The following is a 20,948-nucleotide window of genomic DNA, read 5'->3' on the forward strand; positions in this document are numbered from 1 at the left end:
AAAAAGTATTTGATCCCCTGCTGATTTTGTACATTTGCCCACAGAAAAAGAAATGATCAATCTATAATTTTAATGGTATGTATATTTCAACAGTGAGAGACAGAATAACAACAAAATCAAGAAAAACACATTTCAAAAAAGTTATAAATTGATTTGCATTTTAATGAGTGAAATAAGTATTTGATCCCCTATCAATCAGCAAGATTTCTGGCTCCCAGGTATCTTTTATACAGGTAATGAGCTGAGATTAGGAGCACTCTCTCTTAAAGGGAGTGCTCCAAATCTCAGCTTGTTACCTGTATAAAAGATACCTGTCCACAGAAGCAATCAATTAGATTCCAAACTCTCCACTATGGCCAAGACCAAGACCAAAGAGCTGTCCAAGAATGTCAGGGAGCAGATTGTAGACCTACACAAGGCTGGAATGGGCTGCAAGAACATCGCCAAGCAGCTTAGTGAGCAGGTGACAACAGTTGGTGCGATTATTCGCAAATGGAGGAAACACAAAATAACTGTCAATCTCCTTCAGTCTGGGGTTCCATGCAAGATCTCACCTTGTGGAGTTTCAATGATCATGAGAATGGTGAGGAATCAGTCCAGAACTACACGGGAGGATCTTGTCAATGGTCTCAAGGCAGCTGGGACCATAGTCACCAAGAAAACAATTGGTAACACACTACGCCGTAAAGAACTGAAATCCTGCAGCACCCACAAGGTCCCCCTGCTCAAGAAAGCACATGTACAGGCTTGTTTGAAGTTTGCCAATTAACATCTGAATGATTCATAGGAGAACTGGGTGAAAGTGTTGTGGTTAGATGAGACCAAGATCAAGCTATTTGGCATCAACTCAAATCGCTATGTTTGGAGGAGGAGGAATGCTGCCTATAACCCCAAGAACACTATCCCCACTGTCTAACATGAAGGTGGAAACATTATGCTTTGGGGTTTTTTTCTGCTAAGGGGACAGGACAACTTCACTGCATCAAAGGGACGAGGGACCTTGCTATGTACTGTCAAATCTTGCATGAGAACTTTCTTCCCTCAGCCAGGACATAGAAAATAGGTTGTGGATGGGTATTCCAGCATGACCCAAAACACATGGTCAAGGCAACAAAGGAGTGGCTCAAGAAGAAGCACATTAATGTCCTGGAGTGGCCTAGCCAGTCTCCAGACCTTAATCCCATAGAAAATCTGTGGAAGGAGCTGAAAGTTTAAGTTGCCAAACGTCAGCCTCGAAACCTTATTGACTTGGAGAGAATCTGCAAAGAGGAGTGGAACAAAATCCCTCCTGAGATGTGTGCAAACCTGGTGGCCAACTACAAGATAGTCTGTCCTCTGTGATTGCTAACAAGGGTTTTGCCACCAAGTACTAAGTCATGATTTGCAAATGGCTCAAATACTTATTTCACTCATTAAAATGTAAATCAATTTATAACTTTTTTGATATGCGTTTTTCTTGATTTTTGTTGTTGTTATTCTGTCTCTCACTGTTCAAATAAACTATTATAGACTGATCATTTCTTTGTCAGTGGGCAAATGTACAAAATCAGCAGGGGATCAAATACATTTTTACTGGGAACACACAGTTCCATAGACCGCAATGCAAAGGCACTTTCAGTGCCATTTTTTTCTTCTTTTCTAATAAAAAACTATAATGCTCTCTATTTTGAGGGCATTTGGGGCACTTTTAGAAAATTAAACAGAGATTTAGGGGCCGAATTATCAAGCTCTGGGAAAACAGCCGTCTTAAGACCTCTGCTCCATAACTGGTCTGCCTGCTCTGAGGCTGCGGATTTCAATCCGCCCGATCCTATACGATCAAGCTGATTGACACCCCCTGCTAGCGGCCGATTGGCCGCGAATCTGCAGGGGGCGGCAATGCATAAGCTGCTTGTGCAATGACAAATGCTGTCTGCATTCATCGATGTCTGTCGGACATGATCCGCTGAGCGATGATAAATAGGCCTCTTAATCTCTCTTTAATTTTCTGAGCGCTAATTGCACTTGTAATTTAGCGATCTACTTGTAATCTAGCCCTCAGTGGGTTATACAACTGATTTTAACTCTTTCACTAACAGGAATTTCAGAGAAAAATGCCCAAAGTACCCGAGAATGTTTTGCATTTTTGCTATCACTCAGTTTAAATAGAAATAGAGCTTTTGTTTGTTTTTTGTTTTTTAAATTTTATGTATCTATTAAAACTATATATGTTTTTGATGTAGCCAACTCAAGGTATTGATCTAGGCCACTGGTTTTCAAACCTGTCCTCAAACCTCCCTAACAATTCACATTATGAGGATATCTGACTGGAGCACAGGTGAAACAATCAGCTGATTGGTAACCATGGCTTCTTTACCTGCCATTACTGTTGGGAGGCATGAGGACAGATTTGAAAACCAGTGATCTAGGCCTATTTCAGTATATTTGATGTCACTATTTGGTGACCAAAGACAATCATATAAAAAAAATGTTTTTTTGTAAACTTTGTGTTTCTCACTACAATTATTTACACACAAGTACTGCAGCCATAAGACAAATGGTTTTAAAGCTTGTCTGGGGTTTATATTGTTCAGAAACAGCAGACATGCATGGCTTTGCCATTTATTTTGGCAATTAGAAAGCTAGTAATTGCAGCTGCGCACCCACCCCATGATTCCTACCTGATCCCTCCCAAACAGCTCCCCCCACACTTGTTACCACTATCTTATTTACTGGCAGACAGTCTGCCCGTATGCAGTTTAGGTCTTGCCGTTTCCCTTGTTCAGAGGAGAATTGCTTGGTATTTTCGGGGCTGAAATGACTGTTATACTTCAGGAAATATTTCCTCTGTGAAAAGCACAATTGGGCAAAAAGGAGCTACTCCCAGGTGGCAACCGGGCCATAGAACAAGCTATTGAGCTGTTGTTTGTTCCTGTCAGACTGTTTTATTTTTCTGTTTTGAATTAATATTTATTTATTTATTTATTTATTTACTATTTTCGGTAGCCTCCCCCTCCCACTGTCCACCATCATGTGTGTTACTGGCAGCCAGCCCATCAGAAACAAATTTATGATTTTTTTTACATTTTATTTTATATAATTATTTATTTTATATACTTTTCTGTAGTGTAGGGGTCCAATTCACCCTCCACACCTCACCCTTTCCAAGTGTTTACTTTTTTTTGTAGTGTAGGGTCCCCCCTCCCCACTTATTTTTTCTGTAGCGTAGGGCCACACTCCTCCCTCTCCCTTCATAACTTTTCTGTAGTGTTGGGAACCTGGCCCCTACCCCTGCCTCCACTGGGCCTTCCACCCACCTCCTCCTTCTCTCCCATCGCTTACACTCAGCACCAACCGAGGATTGTTACAGAGAGAGTGCCCCTCTCTGTAACAATCAGCGATCTGGCTTTATAAGGTAAGGGAGTGTTCAGTGCTCCGTTACCATATGAAGGCAGATGCTTTCTACCCCCCAGCTGCAAAGTATTGTATAACATAGTGCCTACGTCCAATTGGCACAAGGGGTTAAAGGGCAATAATTTAAAAATGTCATAATAGATTTCTTACCTCTGAAAATAACTTATAGTGTTTCAAAGCTATGCTGCCTTAAACATTATTCATTACCTTTCAAATGTGAGTTTCTGTGAATTACTACTTTATAAGCTCTGGAATGGCTGCTCCCTGGACAGGATAAAAATTGGAGAATGATTTTAATAATAATAATGACTATTTCTACATTCAGTTACTTTAGTAATACAGTAGGGCTTGTTTATTCAAATTAATTATATAACTGCAAACCTAATGCAGCTGTGTTGGGGAGTATTGATGGGGAGGGTAGAAACTGGATTACACACATAAACTCTTATTACGGTAATATGAAATAGTTTGAAACACGTTCCTATGCCAATATTAAGACTCCACCACATTTTTCTTATACAGCCCAATTTTTGTGTATTTCTACAATACTCCTAAAAAAAAAAGCAAGGAAATACCACAATTCAAATGGTTGCTTTATATTTGTTTTAAGTAATGTTATTAAAATAAAATATTTTATAATTAATGAGAAATTATATTTGTTTATTATCCTTCTGTTCTAATGTAACGTGCAGGAGGTTCAAATGCCACAATATACAAGCAAATACAGTATATACATAAGATTAACATCCATGCCAAGCACATACCTCAGGGAAGATTTGTACAAAGTGTCCCAAACTCCCACTATGGGACAGTAGGACAAAAACTGTGTCAGTTGGCAAATATGCTTAGCTATTGTCAGTCTAATGAAAGGTATCACTACTTACTACAATATTCATTATATTGATGATAAATCAAATGATTGTGTGTGTTGCTCTAATTTGCCTTGTGTACCCATACTGGAGGTTTTTTATTTTTCCCCTTCTGGGTATAATTTCCAGTATGGCCCTGTTATAAGGCCACGTGCAGGTTAATGCAACAACAGAACATCTACAACAAATAGAACATTCTCTATCTATGTTTTTCTTCTTCACAGAAAACTCAAAAGTACATAACAGAATGTTTGTTTCAATTACAGGGGACATGGAGGTCAGTAAAATGCAGAGGCTGTACAACACCAGCATACTATTGCTAGACACACTGCAGTGCATTAGCACATCTAAAATAACCCCATGTGCTGATCTTAGAGCAAACCATGAGGTATATTTATTAATGTGCGAGCGGACATGATACAATGTAGCGTACCATGTCTGCCGCACATAGATAAATGCCGACAGCATATGCTGCAGTTCTTGTGACCTGCTGGTGCAATGTCACCCCCTGCACATTCATGGCCAATGGGCCGTTAGCAGGGGTTGTCAATCAACCTGATCGTTTTCAATCGGGTTGATTTTTGTCCACGGCCTCAGAGCAGATGGACAAGTTATGGAGCAGAGGTCTTTAGACCGCTGCTTCATAACTTCTGTTTTTCTGGCGAGCCTTCATATGGAGCTTGATAAATCGGCCCCCTTGTCTCTGATTGGCTCTGTATCTTGACTGACAAGCAAGCTAGTGAACAGAATGCACCCACCAATCTGCATCTGTGTAAACAGTGCCAATCTTGGCATACAAAGGCTTAAGCAGCCTTAAAGGGACAGCATACACCAATTTCCATACAACTGCATGTAGACACTACTATAAAGAGGAATATGCACAGATACTGATAAAATCCAGTATAAAACCTTTTAAAAACTTACTTTGAAGCTCACGGTTTAGCACTGTTGATGCAGTGAGGCTGGGACACCAAGTGAAAGGGGCTGGCATTTGCTGCATATTAAAAGACAAATTTGTAGACCTGGATCTACATCTGATACTTTGGGGTTTGGTTATGAGTCTGAAAATCAGCACAATGTTATTACAAATGAAGTAAAACTATACATTGCTACAAAAACACTCCCAGATGGGCTATATAAATGGGTTATCTACAAAACATTTATGAAAAGAAAAATCTAGTGTACAATGTCCCTTCAATGGTTGTTGTTTGACACTTTTGACTGTTATGTCCTTTTAATTTATCAATGGTGCAAAAAGCAACTTTCTGACATCAGTGTATAATTGAATGTCACTTTACATAGTACAGTAACAATACCATTAGAATAAATTATTTTTTACATGGCTACCTTTTCATAACAGAAATGATCTAACTCTAAAAGAAAATATGTAGACAGTAGAGTGGACTTTAAAGCAACAATGCTTTGCTTTGTAGATAAGTAGGCTTTTTTAGATAACTAACAGCTCAGATAACACCATTAACATCATACTGCATACACACAATATTTTCTTCTCTCAAAGAGCTAACAATCTAATGACACAGTGACCTACCCAAAGGTAACAGTCACAACCTGACTCTGTACTATAACATTTGGTTTTCCTTAATGTGTTCCAAATGGCTTGTTATACCAACTGTGTAAATGTATGCAGAATTGTTTCTTCATGCTTATTTTTGTATTGGAAATAGTTATTTTTGATCGTTAAAGGGACATTATACACTAGATTTGTCTTTGCATAAATGTTTTGTAGATGATCCACTTATATAGCCCATACAGTTTTTTTTTTTTTAAATTGATTTTCAGACTCCTAACCAAGCCCCAAAGTTTTAGGAGAATACCGACATTTACCTTCTCCAGCTTGTGTAAAGGGTCTTTTCATATGCAAAGGAGGGGGGGGGGGGTCTGCTATTTCCCACTTGCAGTGGGTGTTCCAGTAACCTGTTAAACAGAGCTAAACTGGAAGCTTCTAAGTAAGTTTTTAAATGGTTTTATACTGGATTCTTATATCAGTATCATTTTATTCTGTATAGTGGTGTCTATTACATGCAGTTATTTGAAAATGGGTGAATACTGTCCTTTTAAAGCCATCATTCGCTGTTCCCAAGGACATGTCCGCAAAAAGTCTGCAGGTAAAGCAGATCTGCCAATGTTATCTGTGTTTGAACACACAGCCTAATAGTTAGGTATTGAAATTGTAATTATGGCTGGGGATTCAATTAGCAGAACCAACTATTTCAGATATAAAAATATCTCACTTTCTCCTACTCTCCACTGGGTGATTAATTAGTGCTATTGTCTCCTGAATACATAGCTTTTCTACAGAGAATATAGAAACATAGAATTTGACGGTAGATAAGAAACAAAAAGGCCCAACAAGTCTACCCATAAAATATGTTTGCTATTCATATGTTCAGTTTAGGTAGCGGTTTCTACGGGCAAAAACAGCTTTTTCAAACAACAACATAAAAGTAAAGGAGTTATTTGCAAACAAATAAATACACTCCAGCAGGTCGAATAGACCATTGGAAACACAATAAAGGGGGGGGGGGATGTTTGAGTACAATGTCCCTTTAAAGGGACATAAAACAGTATGAACTAACATAATTTTCTAAATCTATAATGCAGCCAAAGCTTACCTGCAAAACAGTTTTCTGTTTTAACCCCCATAAACCCATTTAATTCAGGCATAGTTTTGTTAGCAGCAAGCTCCCCCTGGGCATTTCCATATATGGAAGGTGCTATCCAGGCCATAGATTCAGCAGAATGCGCTCGTGCACGGTAGGGGCAGAGTCACATGACATCTGACTAAAGCAGTGCACAGTATAATGCTGAAGCTTTCACAAAGGATGTGACATCCCCATGGAAACAAGCAAGCCTCTTGGCAATAAACAAAAGCATTACCTGCTGTCCCTCCTCAAACCCTCCTTACTCACATAAGTAATTATCCTCTTTGTTACATGATACCACAAGGTTTAGAATAGGACACTGATAAGAGGGGTGGAGCAGGCTACACTTGGGAACACTAAAGTGTAATTAATTTTGCAGATTTTTGGAAATGTTATTAAAACACTTATAAGCTCCCCCCCCCCCCCACACACACACACTGTTTTACCTCAGTTGAACCTTTTATAATATGCACATAACTCAAAATGTTTAGGGCACTTTAAGGCATTTTACAACCTTTAATGCAGTGATACCACCACTCTGTTAGTAAATTTGATATTTGTAAGCACCACCTTCAGTGTTTACTGAAAGGTGTGGCTCAGTGTAAAAGGGCTAAATTCATTCCATGGCCTGTAGCATAACAGTGTCTATGTGTTTCTATGCAAACTAATTCACTAAAGGTATCTCATCTCTCATAATATAGAAACTGGTGAAACTGGCAAGACAATGCCACTTAATGAATTTTGCTCAGTATATTATTTATTCACAGACACCCTGTATATATACAAATGTTGTAGTAAATACTCCTAATGCTCTACTGTATCAATGTCATCAACAAGACAATGTGCAGATCTCTAGTATCAAAGGCTAAGCTTAAAGTCTAAGTTGTCAGATGTTAAAATGTTTATGTTGTTATATCTGCTTTGTTCTCTGAAAATGCTGATAGTCTGTAGCAGCAACTATCAAAATTCATCAGTTGTCAGCAATGAAATGTTATAGAGCTGAAGTAAACCTAAAGTTAGATATCAGAGGTATGCTCTCAGTGTTAAAAATCACATATAGGTTATAAGGTGACTCATAAATCTTTGTGTTAGACAGCATCATGTTATAACACAGATATTTAGTTTAAGTGTCACATACTACAAGTTAATACCATACTGAGTGCTATAGGATCCAAGTCTGTCAAAAATTAAAACATTATCATCGACAATATTCACTTGATTGAGGCAATGCAGCTCTCAATAAACCCTAAACTCTTACCCCAAATTTGAAATGCTGTTTCACGGTCAATGAATGTTCAATTCCACTACAGATTCACACTATTCCTCTTCAACTCAATAGCAACAATATTCATTGAATGAGTATGTATTGCTGATACGTTATTAGCCCATGCACATTACATTAAAACGAGTTAAACCTTTTGGAGCCATTGCAAGTCCCTTAAATGGACATTGCACTTTAACATGTTCTCCCCTTTAAAGCGATATTGATAATTATACCTTCTGGAATGTATTACAATGTTTACAAGTAGCTCCTTTGCATTTATTTTGTAATTTAAAATATATACTTTTGCCTGCTGAAACCGCCACCTATACTAAAAAAATAAATACGGCAGTATTAGCAAGTAAATATGAAGTTGCAACAGTAATCAACCTTCCATGGTGTGTGTGTGTGTGGGGGGGGGGGGGATTAAGAGAGAGACCAGCCCATTTGAAAGGGTGTTTCTGCATTCATTTTCAATACTGTAAAAATACAATTAACTCTTACCACCCGTTTGCCTAAGTAAATTGTCTTTTTAATAACATAACATGATTGCAGTAGTTTGGGAAACACAGACTAAGACTGTACACAAGGTTTCATTGACTAGCAATATCTATAGCCACAGGGGAAGGACGGTCATTAGAAACCTGTACTTCATCCTGCAAAATGACCTCACAACTTGTTTCACCTTTAACCTTCACAAATCTTCTGAGTCTTCATCACAAAACTCAGGTCCTTTTCATTCCTGTCTTCATAAAATAGCTTATTTCTTCCTATAATTATAATAAGATATGTTTTTTATATTTCATGTACTTGCAAAATGTCATGTCGCCCCCTAGACTGGTTCTCTATCCCAATATAAATTCTTTGGCTTTGCCTCTGGATCATGTGATTCCATCCCATACTAAATACTGACAGTCGCCCCCTGTTTAATCATCTAAAAAAATTAGGACCTTACACCAATTGCTTTGCTGTCCCTACCCTCAGTGGTGTTTCTAATGGGGTGAATGGATGTGAAAAAGGAATGTAGGCATTTTGTTTTTGTTGAATAAAAAGGGCATTACTAAAAGACATAACTGTAAAGCTCTCAGCATAATTTTAAATAGTTTTATAAATACTTAGATGCAAAATGAAGTAATGTTTGGGAAATACACCATATATACAGTAGCATTTTCCAAATGTTTTTTAGTATCCACATAAAAGTCTTGAGTTTTATACTATCATGGGACATGGAATTCCATGTAAAATTGTTAAAAGATTTGGGTACCTCACTCACACCTCACAAGCAGTGTTCCCTCTAAGGCCAGTTTTGTGCGTGGACCAGCAATGAAACAGTTAATTAGGTAACCACAGCCTGCAATTAGCAAACACTGCACAATGCAGATTGCAAGGTATGGTTTACTTGTTAACTGTTTCACTGCTGGGCTGCACACAAAACTGTCCTTAGAGTGAACACTGCTCACAAGGTTTGGTTGGTATTTCATGCCCTTCCATGGAAATGAAACCAAGTAAACATCATCTCTACATTTGTTGTACATTATGAATTTTTCCAGAAATAGAAGTCCACTTTGAATGTAAACATTGATGTAAACCACTGATTGCCCACTTAACTAATTGGTACACTTATCTCTCCTTTCTTTCTCCTTGTTAGCAGTCGCAAGAGAAGGACAGGATAGGAGGAGAATGTTTTTTTGCATACAAAGTTAGGTATGATTTTTAACATACTATTGACAATTTAACAATATTGACAATTTTGGCATTTTAAATCTTCTCTGTGACTTTCAATTGTTTCTGTCAGTTGGCAAGTTAAATAAATACAAATGAACTGCATATTAAAGGGACATGAAACTCAATTTTTTTCTTTCATGATTTAGATAGAGCATGCAATTTTAAACAACTTTCTAATTTACTTCTGTTATCAAATTTGCTTTATTCTCTTGATATCCTTAGTTTAAAAGCATATCTAAATAGGCTAAGTAGCTGCTGATTGGTGGGTGCACATAGATGCCCATGTGCATTACTATTTCTTCAACAGAGGATATCTGAAGAATTAATCAAATTAAATAATAGAAGTAAATTGGAATGTTGTTTAAAATTGTATTCTCTATCTGAATCATGAAATACAATGTTGTGTTTCATGTCCCTTTAAGGCCTAAAGAACAGTTGCATTGTTTCAAAAACGTTATTAGTACTTGTGCGCTATCTTTTTCAGATGAGTTCACACTCTTTGATTTACAGATATATCTGATGCTTTCTATAGTATTAATATTATATTCAGTGTAATGTGATTTTTTCTTTTGTCAGTAATTTTACTTTAAAGCACAAATGCACCGCACAGTCCAAGAATTACACTTAATTTTATTGGAAGAAGGTGCCTTGGGTGATGAAGAATAATCTAGAATAACTATAGAATTTCAACAATTTAGTAAAACATCCACTTATGCAGGATTAATATGACATTTCATGAAAATATCATTTACGTAGATGCAAGATTCATATGATGATGAATCTATTGAATACAGCAAATACAATTCTACAACAGATGTACTAAGATATTTGACTAGGTAAAGGAGTGCAGTAACCGTAATCCCTCTGTAACATTTACAGTTTAATTAGCGCCTTCTCAGCATGTCTATTTCTGGACTGTTAGTGCTCTGTTCCACCCCAGTGTCCAAACCCCTTTTTCTGCATTCTTTACATACCTTTCTATAGTGTGATAATGAGTAAATTGCATTTTTTAAATAATGATTTCATGTATGTTACATTTTTTAAACAGAAGTCAAGGCTGACTGACATTTTGTTTACTGTAGGACACTGATATCCAAAACAATGTTCTTTTGTTGTGCAAACTATTAAAAGCATAGGATATATGGTACTAGTCATTTTTGTACACAAAATAATTTTGTACGGATGCATAGACTTACCATAGTATGCTAATTTATGCACATCAGTTTGGCTGATTATAGAATAAGCAGAAACAATAATACAATAGTTTATATACTGAGCCATACCTACCTTGCAACTGTTGTATATCAAGTTCTGAAATAATAATAACAATAAAAAAACAAACACATTTTTATGACAAAGATATCAATAAGATAAAGAATGGTGCACTTTACCTATTCCAGAGCAGTATGTGTACAAACATGGGGAAATGGCTGCTGAATTCTGGGACAAACATAGGGCTCGATCACAAACCTTCAGAAAAATGTATTTAATGATTTCCTAAAGAAAATCACCATTAAAGTTTAAGGTGATTGTTGGAGATAAATCAATTTTTTTTTGTATATGATTGTGATGAAACCCATTGTTAGTTACAGTTGCAGAACAGGCACCCCCACCACTAAATAAGTCGATGAGAAACGAAAAGCAACCCCACACTGTCCCAACATAGGGACCTAAAACATGTATGAATATACATAGCGCTAAAACATACCACCATAAGCAAACAGTATTTATAGTGTGTGGTTACTTATCACTTCTCAAATTACAAAGTTATGGCTGACCACACAAAAAAGTACTTGGGAGCAGGGGCAGCCATCCCTGTACCTACGTATGCACGCTCTGTTTTATCAGCTGGTGCATATGTGCAAATGGACTCTTGAATGGCTACTGACTGCCCATGCACACCAGCTGAAAAATACTTAAAGGTACATAAAACTTACACTTTTTCGTTCATGATTCACATAGAACGTGCAATTTTAAACAACTTTCCCCTTTACTTCTATTATCTATGCCCAGGGGGCCTGATCCGATATGCAGTGTCGCCCGCAAAAGCCGGTGACGACGAAATTTGAGCAGGTTTGGTATCCTATATACGGCGTAACCTATAAGTTACGCCCGTATATTTCTGCCGTCGCCCGTAGTTTTTTGGGCCATAGGCAGGTATACCAAACCAGCGCAGTTTGGTATCCAATATACAGGGTAAGGACTTACGTGGCGAAAATGGAGAAATCTTACTCCATTTTCACCTCGCCACAAAATGCAGCCGTAGTAAGCCTTACGCTGTCTATTGGAGCCCCGTAACTACCTAAACTACCTGCTAAATAAACCTAACGCATGCGCAATGTCTATCTACCTGTCAACCGCGATCCCCCGCCGCATTCTCTAATAAAGTTATTAACCCCTAAACTGCTGCACACGGACCCTGCCGCCACCTACATTAAAAGTATAACCCCCTAATGTGATCCCCCTACACCGTCGCAAGCTACATTACATACCCCTAATGTGAGTCCCTTACACCGCCGCCATCTACCTTACCTATCCCCTAAACTGAGCCCCCTACCCCGCCGCCATCTACCTTACCTACCCCCTAAACTGAGCCCCTACCCCGCCGCCAGCTACCTTACCTACCCACTAAAGTGAGCCCCCTACCCCGCCGCCATCAATCTTACCTACCCCCTAAACTGAGCCCCCTACCCCGCCACCATCTATCTTACCTACCCCCTAAAGTGAGCACCTACCCCGCCGCCAGCTACCTTACCTACCCACTAAAGTGAGCCCCTTACACCGCCGCCATCTACCTTACCTACCCCCTAAACTGAGCCCCCTACCCCGCCGCCATCTATCTTACCTACCCCCTAATGTGAGCACCTACCCCGCAGCCAGCTACCTTACCTACCCCCTAAACTGAGCCCCTTACACCGCCGTCATCTATTTTAAAAATATTAACCCCTAATTTAATCCCCCTACACCGCCGCCAGCTATATTAACTATATTAACCCTAATTATATTAGGGTTAATATAGTTAATATAGTTATTATATTATATATATTAACTATATTAACCCTAATTATATTAGGGTTAATATAGTTAATATCGTTATTATAATACATATATATTAAGTATAATAACCCTATCTAACTCTAACATCCCTAACTAAATTCTTATTAAAATAGATCTAATTAATATTATTAATTAAAATATTCCTATTTAAATCTAAATACTTACCTATAAAATAAACCCTAACATAGCTACAATGTAATTAATAATTACATTGCAGCTATTTTAGGGTTTATATTTATTTTACAGGTAACTTGGTATTTATTTTAACTAGGTACAATAGCTATTAAATAGTTAATAACTATTTAATAGCTACCTAGTTAAAATAATTAACAATTTACCTGTAAAATAAATCCTAACCTAAGTTACAAATACACCTACACTATCAATAAATTAAATAAACTACAAATATCTAAACTAAAATACAATAAAATAATCTAAACTAAATTACAAAAAACCCCCCACTAAATTACAAAAAATAAAAAAAATATTGCAAGATTGTTAAGCTAATTACACCTATTCTAAGCCCCTAATAAAATAATAAAGCCCCCCAAAATAAAAAAATTTCCCTGCCCTATTCTAAATTAAAAAAGTTCAAAGCTCTTTTACCTTACCAGCCCTTAAAAGGGCCTTTTGTGGGGCATGCCCCAAAGAATTCTACTCTTTTGCCTGTAAAAGAAAAACACAATACCACCCCCCAACATTACAACCCACCACCCACATACCCCTATTCTAAACCCACCCAAACCCCCCTTAAAAAAACCTAACACTACCCCCTGAAGATCTCCCTACCTTGTCTTCACCCAGCCGGGCCGAACTCTTCATCCGATCCGGGCGATGTCCAATGAAGCGGCAGTGAAGTCTTCTTCCATCCGGGCGATGTCTTCAATCAAGTGGCAGTGAAGTCTTCTTCCATCCGGCGATGTCTTCTTCCACCCGGCGATGTCTTCAAGCAAAGCGGCATCTTCAATCTTCTTTCTTCGCTCCTCCGCCACGGAGCATCCATCCGGCACGACGACTTCCCGACGAATGAGGTACCTTTAAATGATGTCATCCAAGATGGCGTCCGTCGAATTCCGATTGGCTGATAGGATTCTATCAGCCAATCGGAATTAAGGTAGAAAAATCTGATTGGCTGATTGAATCAGCCAATCAGATTCAAGTTCAATCCGATTGATTTTTCTACCTTAATTCCAATTGGCTGATAGAATCCTATCAGCCAATCGGAATTCGACGGACGCCATCTTGGATGACGTCATTTACAGGTACCTCATTTGTCGGGAAGTCGTTGTGCCGGATGGATGCTCCGCGGCGGAGGAGCGAAGAAAGAAGATTGAAGATGCCGCTTTGCTTGAAGACATCGCCGGGTGGAAGAAGACATCGCCGGATGGAAGAAGACTTCACTGCCGCTTGATTGAAGACATCGCCCGGATGGAAGAAGACTTCACTGCCGCTTCATTGGACATCGCCAGGATCGGATGAAGAGTTCGGCCCGGCTGGGTGAAGACAAGGTAGGGAGATCTTCAGGGGGTAGTGTTAGGTTTTTTTAAGGGGGGTTTGGTTGGGTTTAGAATAGGGGTATGTGGATGGTGGGTTGTAATGTTGGGGGGTGGTATTGTGTTTTTCTTTTACAGGCAAAAGAGCAGAATTCTTTGGGGCATGCCCCGCAAAAGGCCCTTTTAAGGGCTGGTAAGGTAAAAGAGCTTTGAATTTTTTTAATTTAGAATGGGGCAGGGAATTTTTTTTATTTTGGGGGGCTTTATTATTTTATTAGGGGCTTAGAATAGGTGTAATTAGCTTAACAATCTTGTAATATTTTTTTTATTTTTTGTAATTTAGTGGGTTTTTTTTGTAATTTAGTTTAGATTATTTTATTGTATTTTAGTTTAGATATTTGTAGTTTATTTAATTTATTCATAGTGTAGGTGTATTTGTAACTTAGGTTAGGATTTATTTTACAGGTAAATTGTTAATTATTTTAACTAGGTAGCTATTAAATAGTTATTAACTATTTAATAGCTATTGTACCTAGTTAAAATAAATACCAAGTTACCTGTAAAATAAATATAAACCTTAAAATAGCTGCAATGTAATTATTAATATATATATAATATTATAACGATATTAACTATATTAACCCTAATATAATTAGGGTTAATATAGTTAATATAGCTGGCGGCGGTGTAGGGGGATTAAATTAGGGGTTAATATTTTTAAAATAGATGGTGGCGGTGTAAGGGGCTCACTTTAGGGGGTAGGTAAGGTAGATGGCGGCGGGGTAGGGGGCTCACTTTAGGGGGTAGGTAAGGTAGATGGCGGCGGGTTAGGGGCTCACATTATGGGGTAGGTAAGGTAGCTGGCGGCGAGGTAGTGGCTCGCTTTAGGGGGTAGGTAAGATAGATGGCGGCGGGGTAGGGGCTCACTTTAGAGCTAGGTAAGATAGATGGCGGCGGTGTAAGGGACTCACATTAAGGGGTAGGTAAGATAGATGGCGGCGGGGTAGGGGCTCACTTTAGGGGTAGGTAAGATAGATGGCGGCTGTGTAAGGGACTCACATTAGGTAGCTTGCGACGGTCACATTAGGGGGTTATAGATTTAATATAGCTGGCGGCGGGGTCCGGGAGGGCGATTTAGGGGTTAATACATTTTTTTATTGTTAGGATAGTGAGGGGGGATAGCGGTTAGAGGGTTAGACGTGTCGGGCTATGTTAGGGAGGCGTGTTAGACAGTCCGGGTGATTTTATAACTTTAGTCAGGTTTTGTAGGCGCCGGCAGTTTCTAAAGTGCCATAAGTCACTGGCGACTCCGACATCGCTGGTTTGTCAGACTTACGGCACTTTAGCCTCTGACGGCGCCGTATATAGGATAGCTCGAGTTGCGAGCTGAAACTGCGGGCGGCGGGGTCCCCTTGCTTGCGCCGCAAACTACGCTCTTTATCGGATAGTGCCCAGGAGCAGCAATGAAGTGCTGGAAGATAGTTGCTGATTGCTAACTGCAACATCAATGTTAACAATTGAAAAGTTTTCATAAAATTGTATGCTCTATCCGCACCATGAAAGTTTAATTTTGACTTTAATGTCACTTTAAGAATAAAATCTAATTACTCTGAAAGTGACACATTTAGGGGTAGATTTACCAATGTCTGTCCGACATGATAGCTGTAGCTTATCATGTCTGACAGACATCGCTAAATGCCATTCGGCCCTTGTTAAATCCTTTAGTATCTAAAATTACAGAAGTTACAGCTCTTTTAAGGTGGCCCACGCTGTTTGTGAACTTAAATGTCAGTAATATTCAGTCAGTAATATTCTTCTTATATATAGTAAGGTAACAGCTAATAAAGGACCAGATTACGAGTGGCGCACTAACAGTTATGCACAAGCGAAAAGGGGTTTATCACATGTTTGTGCGCGTTGGATTTAGCGCTCGCATTACAAGTTGAAAGTAAACAGTAAAAAGCCCAGAGGGAAAAAGTTACTAGTCCACTAAATGTTAAAGATAGGAACAAAACGTCCTCTGCAATTCGTCCACTGCAATTTCTGGTCCGGGACTAGTGTACCACTGGCAATTTCAAGCCCTGGGTATAGATATATATTGTACCAAAATACCATCAGATTATTTATGAATATAACATATTCTGCTATGTGAAGAACATTGGAATCTGAAATATTATTTTCATATCTGGTTAGCGCTCTTGCTTTTTGCTTCATTTACTTTTATAGGGGAATATGTTAACGCATTCACAATATTCAATGTATGGCGAAAACCTTTTACTTTCATCTTGTAATATAAGCGCTACTTGACGCATGCACAAAGCTTCTAGAGGAGTTAGCATGCGAGTGGGAGAATTTAATACCACTCCAAAATGTTTCATAGGCTCAAATACTTGAATATACAAACTGCAAATCCAATGAGAATCAGCCCAAAACCTATTGAGTATAACTTTAGTTTCCTTTGTGTTTAAGTTTACTTTATTCAGGATATATATATATATATTGGGGCAAAAAAGTATTTAGTCAGCCACCAATTGTGCAAGTTCTCCCACTTAAAAAGATGAGAGAGGCCTGTAATTTTCATCATAGGTATACCTCAACTATGAGAGACAAAATTTGGAAACAAATCCAGACAATCACATTGTCTGATTTAGAAAGAATGTATTTGCAAATTATGGTGGAAAATAAGTATTTGGTCAATATCAAAAGTTCATCTCAGTACTTTGTTATATATCCTTTGTTGGCAATGACAGAGCTCATATGTTTTCTGTAAGTCTTCCCAAGATTGTCACACACTGTTGCTGGTATGTTGGCCCATTCCTGCATGCAGATCTCCTCTAGAGCAGTGATGTTTTGGGGCTGTCGCTGGGCAACATGGACTTTCAACTCCCTCCAAAGGTTTTCTATGGAGTTGAGATCTGGAGACTGGCTAGGCCAGTACCTTGAAATGCTTCTTATGAAGCCACTCCTTTGTTGCCTGGGCGGTGTGTTTGGGATCATTGTCATGCTGAAAGACCCAGCCATGTTTCATCTTCAATGCCCTTGCTGATGGAAGGAGGTTTGCACTCAAAATCTCACAATACATTGCCCCATTCATTCTTTCATGTACATGCATCAGTCGTCCTTTTCCCTTTGCAGAGAAACAGCCCCAAAGCATGTTGTTGCCACCCCCATGCTTCACAGTAGGTATGGTGTTCTTTGGTTGCAACTCAGCATTCTCTCTCCTCCAAACACGACGAGTTGTGTTTCTACCAAACAGTTCTACTTTGGTTTCATCTGACCATATGACATTCTCCCAATCCACTTCTGGATCATCCAAATGCTCTCTAGCATACTTCAGATTGGCCCGAACATGTACTGGCTTAAGCAGGGGACATGTCTGGCACTGCAGGATCTGAGTCCCTGGCGGCGTAGTGTGTTACTGATGGTAGCCTTTGTTACGTTGGTCCCAGCTCTCTGCAGGTCATTCACTAGGTCCCCCCTTGTGGTTCTTGGATGTTTGCTTACCGTTCTTGTGATCATTTTGACCCCACGGGGTGAGATCTTGCGTGGAGCCCCAGATCGAGGGAGATTATCAGTGGTCTTGTATGTCTTCCATTTTTTAATTATTGCTCCCACAGTTGATTTCTTCACACCAAGCTGCTTGCCTATTGCAGATTCAGTCTTCCCAGCCTGGTGCAGGTCTACAATGTTGTTTCTGGTGTCCTTTGACAGCTCTTTGGTCTTCACCATAGTGGAGTTTGGAGTGTGACTGTTTGAGGTTGTGGACAGGTGTCTTTTATACTGATAACAAGTTCAAACAGGTGCCATTAATACAGGTAATGAGTGGAGGACAGAGGAGCCTCTTAAAGAAGAAGATACAGGTCTGTGAGAGCCAGAAATCTTGCTTGTTTGTAGGTGACCAAATACTTATTTTCCACCATAATATGCAAATAAATTCTTTCCAAATTAGACAATGTGATTGTCTGGATTTGTTTCCACATTTTGTCTCTCATAGTTGAGGTATACCTATGATGAAAATTACAGGCCTCTTTCATCTTCTTAAGTGGGAGAACTTGCACAATTGGTGGATGACTAAATACTTTTTTGCCCCACTGTATATATATATATATATATATATATATATACCAGGTGGTAAATCGCCATAGAACAGGCTAACAATGGTATTGAGCTGGTTGTTCGTTCCTGTGAGTGCATTTCTCTCTGTGTGTATTTAGTCTCCCTATGGGAAAAAGGGGAAACCAGACGTGGACTCCTTGCTCAGTGTGCTTAGAGGAATACTGCTACACCTCACTGACGAGGCCCAATGAAGGCCGAAACGATTGTCTGGGGTTGCTTTGTTCCTTGTTCAGAGAGGAATTGCCTGGTATTTCGGCACTGGACTGACCGTAATAGGCGGGATCAGACTGATATACTACAGGAAAGTTCTACTCTGTGAAAAGCATTGCTGGGCTAAAGAAGTTGCACCCAGGTGGTAAATCGCCATAGAACAGGCTAACAATGGTATTGAGCTGGTTGTTCGTTCCTGTGAGTGCATTTCTCTCTGTGTGTATTTAGTCTCCCTATGGGAAAAAGGGGAAACCAGACGTGGACTCCTTGCTCAGCGTGCTTAGAGGAATACTGCTACACCTCACTGACGAGGCCCAATGAAGGCCGAAACGATTGTCTGGGGTTGCTTTGTTCCTTGTTCAGAGAGGAATTGCCTGGTATTTCGGCGCTGGGACTGACCGTAATAGGCGGGATCAGACTGATATACTACAGGAAAGTTCTACTCTGTGAAAAGCATTGCTGGGCTAAAAGAAGTTGCACCCAGGTGGTAAATCGCCATAGAACAGGCTAACAATGGTATTGAGCTGGTTGTTCGTTCCTGTGAGTGAATTTCTCTCTGTGTGTATTTAGTCTCCCTATGGGAAAAAGGGGAAACCAGACGTGGACTCCTTGCTCAGTGTGCTTAGAGGAATACTGCTACACCTCACTGACGAGGCCCAATGAAGACCGAAACGATCGTCTGGGGTTGCTTTGTTCCTTGTTCAGAGAGGAATTGCCTGGTATTTCGGCGCTGGACTGACCGTAATAGGCGGGATCAGACTGATATACTACAGGAAAGTTCTACTCTGTGAAAAGCATTGCTGGGCTAAAAGAAGTTGCACCCAGGTGGCAAATCGCCATAGAACATGCTAACAATGGTATTGAGCTGGTTGTTCGTTCCTGTGAGTGCATGTCTCTCTGTGTGTATTTAGTCTCCCTATGGGAAAAAGGGGAAACCAGACGTGGACTCCTTGCTCAGTGTGCTTAGAGGAATACTGCTACACCTCACTGACGAGGCCCAATGAAGGCCGAAACGATTGTCTGGGGTTGCTTTGTTCCTTGTTCAGAGAGGAATTGCCTGGTATTTCGGCGCTAGACTGACCGTAATAGGCGGGATCAGACTGATATACTACAGGAAAGTAATGGTATTGAGCTGGTTGTTCGTTCCTGTGAGTGCATTTCTCTCTGTGTGTGTATAAATATATATATATAGATAATTTAAAATTAGGGGGAGGCAAAAAGTGAGTTTAAAATCCTCCACTACGCACAAAATATAGAGAAAATAACTAATTGAGGCCGATTTATGAAGCTCCGTATGGAGCTTGTGGGCCCGTGTTTCTGGCAGGTCTTCAGACTCGCCAGAAACAGCAGTTATGAAGCAACGATCTAAAGACCGCTGCTCCATAACCCTGTCCGCCTGCTCTGAGCAGGCGGACAGGAATCGCCAAAATTCAACCCGTTCGAGTATGATCGGGTTGATTGACAAACCTCTGCTGGTGGCAGATTGGCTACGAGTCTGCAGGGGGGCGGCATTTGCACCAGCAGCTCTTGTGAGCTGCTGGTGCAATGCTGAATATGGAGAGCGTATTGCTCTCCACATTCAGCGAGGTGTTGCGGACCCTGATCCGCACTGTCGGATCAAATCCGCAAGACCTTTGATAAATAGGCCTCATTGTGTAGCTCATTTACAAATCTAGACAGGCCAGAAGGCTTGTTTTTCCCACAGAAAACCTTTGAATTACATTACAGTAAAGGATTCTGGGTAAGATATGCAAATGTGGCTCTCTTTCTTTCTCTTTCTTTCTCTCTCTTTCTCTCTCTCTCTCTTTCTTTCTCTTTCTCTCTTTGTTTCTCTCTCTTTCTTTCTTTCTATTTTCCTTTTCTCTCTCTCTTTCTTTCTCTCTTTCTTTCTTTCTTTCTTTCTTTCTTTCTTTCTTTCTTTCTTTCTTTCTTTCTTTCTTTCTCTCTTTCTTTCTTTCTGTCTCTTTCTCTCTCTCTCTCTTTCTCTTTCTTTTTCTTTTTTTCTCTCTCTTTCTCTTTCTTTCTTTCTCTCTCTCTTTTTTTTTCTTTCTTTCTCTCTCTCTCTCTCTCTCTCTCTCTCTCTCTCTCTCTCTCTCTCTCTCTCTCTCTCTCCTCCCTCCCCTCTCTCTCTCTCTCTGTGGAAGCCGGTCCTCTTATCTGG

Source organism: Bombina bombina, chromosome 3 (genome assembly GCF_027579735.1).
Source record: "Bombina bombina isolate aBomBom1 chromosome 3, aBomBom1.pri, whole genome shotgun sequence".
In the NCBI taxonomy this organism is placed as follows: domain Eukaryota; kingdom Metazoa; phylum Chordata; class Amphibia; order Anura; family Bombinatoridae; genus Bombina; species Bombina bombina.